Source organism: Ochotona princeps, chromosome 13 (assembly GCF_030435755.1).
Source record: "Ochotona princeps isolate mOchPri1 chromosome 13, mOchPri1.hap1, whole genome shotgun sequence".
In the NCBI taxonomy this organism is placed as follows: Eukaryota; Metazoa; Chordata; class Mammalia; order Lagomorpha; family Ochotonidae; genus Ochotona; species Ochotona princeps.
In genome coordinates, this window is record NC_080844.1 from 16190150 (window position 1) to 16195738 (window position 5589).

Below are 5589 nucleotides of genomic sequence, written 5' to 3' on the forward strand. Positions count from 1 at the left end.
GCTTCTCAGACAACCACAGGCTTATATATGGGAGGTATCTCCAGGCACATTTTTATGCTCTTCGTAAGTCCCAGTGAAACTGGCAGGGCTCCACAAGGGTGAAAATGCAACCCTGCTTCTGCTTTGATTGTAAACAAACGCATGCTCTGCTTTGGCCCCCATCCCACCCAAGAGGATGTCTGCAGGAAGCAGTTTTGATGTGCAGATTGTTGGAGTCAAGGTGGCCTTGGAGATAGGGAGCAACCAGGTCTCAACATGACATTCAGTGCTGCAGAAAGACAACACAGGGGACAGGGATGTGTGCTTTTACAGAAAATGTCAGACTCAGCAAGTAAATTTATAGCTGCCATATGCACCTAGCCAGATAACTCCAGGAGCCACCTCTGAACTAGGATCACATGTTTACATCTGGAGTCATGCTGTAGAAAGCCATTGCCAATTTATGGAAGAATGAAATTGCAAATGGTTAGGACTTCTTCCACAAGGCTGTGTTCTGCAAAGTGACTCCTTCTTGATTTTGTTCTGTAGGAAAAGTCTCACGTTGTTTACAATCTCTGGCAGCATTTGCAATGCTACAGCTAACTTCTAGTCCTGTTGGTTATTTTGATGTTGCTTACTGCTCAACCATGTTCGGGTTGGCCAGTAGAGGAAGACGTGTGTATAGTCAGAGGCTGCAATGAGGCCACCGAAGCCTACGATCCGCTATCATGTGTGTATGTTAACATCTGATTCACGTTCTTTGGAGTTGGCCTCGTGTTCTTCTGCTTTCATTCGTTTTCAAAGCAGCAACTACCAGAGTGTCAGCATGCTCATATTTAATGAAAAATTTCTGAGACCAAAGCTGGAGTAACTAATTGTAACCCACAGAAGGAAAGGAAAATTTGGAAACTTGCTTGTTGCACTTGTCTTATGAGGTGGTACTGAATAATCTTATTTCTAGATATTGATTATGAAGTGGGTAATGCACCAATATGAGACAATAGGCAAAATCTGAAAACAATTTTCTTTTTAGTGATTATTTCAAGCTTCTTCCGAGTTTACTCATACTGTTAAGTGGCATTGTGACTTGGATGTGCTCATATTTCCCAGGCTCCCTTCTCATGGCCAAGCACCTGAATTGAATGGAAATTAGGCAAATGTGGTTATGTCATTTGCAGACCTAACCCATAAAATAACCATTCAGGGCCTTCCATGTGGGTTCCTCTTCTGTGGGAACATCTGGAAGTCACATGTTAGAGGGGATGGGGCCAACAGGACAGACCTTCAGCTTTGTAATTAAGATACCAGTGTTCCACATCAGAGTACCTGGGTTTGATTCCCAGCTCTAGCTCCTGACTTAAGTTTCCTGCCAGTGCACACTCAGGAGACAATGGTCATGGGTCAAGTAATTGGGTTCCTACCATCCAAACAGGAGACACAGATGACATTCTAAGCCACACGTACTTCCTTAAGAAATCCTCATAGGAGCCTGGAGAGATGAGAGGGGACGTTGCCTGAAGCCATTGCAGAGTGTAGCTGTGAGTGTTGCTAACATAGCAGGAAACAAGCCCCTTCACCTCTGTATTCTGAGACGCTCCTCAGGCAAAGTCCTTCCCCACTGCAATTTTCCCCAGTGGACATTGAGAGATGTGTCTCATGTCTCCATCCCTGCAGCTCCTAAGAGAAGGTTGTTTTCTTGTGAGCAGCAGGCCATGGCAATGCAGATATGCATATCCTGAGGCTCAGCTCAGGGAAGCCTGGACATGCCCAAGCGCAAAGCTGGGCACCAGCTCATGGGAAGCTGCCACCTTCGCCCTTTCTGGTAAAGGAGAAGAAATATTGGAAGGGGAATGGCTTTCTCTCCCTCCAGTTTTGTGTCAGAGATACCTAGAAACATGTGTTTTCAGGTATAAACATGTTCTTCAGGGCACTGGCGCTATCCTATTCTGAGAAGAAAAAGGATTGAAGCATAAATGAAAACTGAAACAAAGGTTAGGAGAGCTGCTCATGCTCAGAGTGGCATGACTTTGGAATTTTTGTGCATAAAATTATTGCTTAGTAATAGTAGACCAGAGAAACAGGATAGGTGTTTATCATATGATCGTTATGAACTTGGCAGCAAGCCTGGTTCTTTCACTCTCTGGCTCAGCTGATTAGGTATTCAGACTCTTATCTGTTGTATCCATAGCATAAAAAGACTCATGAACTACATAGGGGAGAGAGAGGCATTAAGGAGAGAAAATAACTGTGTGTGTGTGTGTGTGTGTGTGTGTGTGTGTGTGTGTGTATGCATGCATGCATGCAAATAGGAAAGGCAATAGAAATTTTGGAGAAAACTAATTTTGAACGGAATTCCTACTGGTAGAAATGAAATTGAAGGCCAGAATCATGAGTCCAGGATGAGCTCTGTGTTTCACTTGCTGAGGAAACTTGATTTCACCAAATTCCTGCCTCATTGTTTTTGATAAAATAATTAGCCTTAAACAGCGGTTTATGACTTTGTTCACAAATTAGAGAATCCCCTGGAAAAAAATTCTGAAGATTTTATTTTTATTTGAAAGGTAGATTTACAAAGAAGGACAGACAGAGTTCTGCCCTTTACTGATTCATTCCCCAAATGGCCACAATGGCTGAAGCTGAGCCATTCTGAAGTCGGGCCAGAAGCCTCCTCCAGGTCTTCCACATGGGTACAGAGGCCCAACCACTTGAGCCATCCTCCACTGCTTTCCTAGGCTATGGGCAGAGAGCTGGATCAGAAGTGGAGCAACCAGGATACAAACCAGTGTTCATATGGGATGCTGGCAACACTGGTGAGGAATTAGCCTATTGAGCCACCAAGCCAGCCCCAGAAAAAAAATTTAAATATTGTATTAGAAGCATTCAGAATGGCATCAGAATACCCAGTTTGTTTTGCAGCTATAGCATGGTATTCAGCTAACAAAACATTATATTGCAACAGAGACAACTGAAGATGAAAAAAAAAATACCATTCCCATATTTCCCTAATTTGGTTTGGATACCAACAATGGCTACTTTAAATTACCATTCCACTTACAACCACCACATTCTAACATGCAAAATTAGTGACTATTGAAAATACCACCAGGACAGCTCTCTAAAGAACATTCTTTATTCTGCTTACTACACACGCACAGATAAAAAATATAGCCTCACATTTCAATTTTTTTTTAATCATTCAACCGAGTCCACTGGGCACAGAGGTGGGAAAATGTTTCATAAACAAGAAAAAAATCATATTAACACTTATTTTTCATCATTTTTTGAATTGTAAGGTCACATCAACAGAGAGGAGGGATAGAGAGAAAGGTTTTCTGTCAGTTTACTCCCCAGGTGGCCACAATGGCCAGTGCTGAGCTGATCTGAAGCCAGGAGCCTGGAGCTTCTTCCAGGTCTCCCACATGGGTGCAGGGTCCCAAGGCTTTGGCCCATCCTTGACTGCTTTCCCAGGCCAAAGGCAGGGAGCTGGATGGGAAATGGAGCATCCGGGACACAAACTAGTGCCTATATGGGATCCAGGCACATGCAAGGCAAGGACTTTAGTCTCTAGGCTACTGTGCTGGGCTCTCATCATTTTCTTGATCTTCAGCCTTGATAGTTCCCTTTTTGCTACATCAGGCTTTCCTTAGCTCAGTGCACAGCGCTGTGCTTTTCCTATTTTTCCTTTAGCTCAGTCGCCTTTTCATCAGGCTGTTTGTCATCTACAGCAGTGTTATTCCTCCCGTTCCTTTGTGATGTCGGCCATGCAGAGGCCAGGGCGTTCTTTGATTTTCGTATGATACTCAGAACAAGAACAAGGCCAAAGCAAGCTCTCTTGGGGGCGTGGGAAATCTTGAACTTCTCTTTGTCCTCTCTTTGGGAGGGAGAGAAATTTTCTTTTCTTTTTTTTTTATTATTTTTTCTCCATTAATTACAACGTATTACGTGACACAATTCATAGGTACTGGGATTCTCCCCCCTTCACCCCAAACCCTCCCCCCCCCCGGTGGATTCTTCCATCCTGTTGCATAGCCACAGCTCAAGTTGTTCTGGGATTCCCTCATTGCAAGCATACACCATACATAGAGTCCAGCGTCCCATTGACCAAATTCAACGACCTCTTAGGGAGGCCCTCTCAGGTCCGAGGGCAGAGCCAGCAGAGCATCACCTCGATCAATTAGAAGCTCCAACATATCATCAGCAACAATCCAGGTACGATGAGGCTGGTGCAGAGTCCACTGATTGACATAGTCCATCTTAGAGTTTCCCCTTGTCCAGTTTTCCGCTGCAAACATATAGCTGAGGTGGTTGATTAATCTACTCCATTTTCCATCTTTTCTTGGTTAATGTTTTGATTCCTCCATTTTGTTCAGGGGAATCCCCAAAGAAACTCTGAGGTGTTCCCAGTACAGGCTCCTACATGCACTACTAGTAAGCACAGTGCCCACCACAGTCCATCACCCCGATCGGCTGGTGGTTGCAACTGCTGGGTTGATTCTATTCTCAGCCCCGACCTCCACTAGAACCAATGAGTACTGCAGCCCATCCTGGTTCTGGCCATCACACACTCATGCTTCACTTAAACCAGTGGGAGGTGTGCTGGTTGGGTGCTGCATTCTTGACCGGCACAGGCAGCCTTGCCTTGGCATTTTGTATTGTATACCTTTTTTTTTTTATTTTTTATTTATTTTTTTATTTTTTTTAATCGCAACCGAACCTGGCCAGACCCCCGCACAGCTCCAGCGCACAGACTTGCCAGTGGATAACGCAAGCTAACTCAGCCCGGTTCACCCCCACCCTGAGCCAATATATGTAAGTGGGTTACTTTCCAACGCCTCTTCTGGGTTGTTAACCTCCTTGCTTCCTGCGTTTATTTGTAGGGTCAGTGTCCTGTCAGAGAAACTTTTCAGATTCCTCCACCAGACCCGTGAGGGAGAGAAATTATCGTTTCTTTTATGCAATAAGCTAGTCTTTGACAGACATTGCCATACATACGCCCAGTTGTTTCTGTGGTGCTTCATGTATGGCAATGTCTGTGAATGACAGCCTGATGCTTGGGATCTTTGTGTAACTATTGATCTCCAGTCCGATAAATTAGAGTCTCTGAAAGTGAGGACTAAACCTCAGTATTATAATTCATAAATCCCTAAGTGATTTTTGTGCATTACTTAAAATGATGCAGTTAAATGTTTTTTTAGAGTATGGTTTGTGGACAAGCAGGATCCACTGCTACTGTTTAAGTACTGATAAAAGTTTACAAATGCAAAAATCAGGGCCCCCTCCCCCAACCACCAAGGCTACTGAATTAGAATACACCGATTAACATGTCCAGGTGATTTGTAGGCACATTACTGTTTGAGATATACTTTCACCACTGTTCCCCAAATCCCTTTGAAGTCTAAATGATATGGATGAGGAATTCTTTGCTAGTCGTTATCCTGTCTTCCCATGAGGCTTTGTGGTAGCAGCTTCATTCCTCTGCTGTAAGTTCCTCCGCCTACACCTTGGTAATCCACACGGTGTTCATAAAGGAAGGTAGGTCAGAGTCTTGACCTCTACAGAAAGCGTTTGAGGTTTGCAAACATGTGCTGATCATACCCAGAGAGAAAGCAC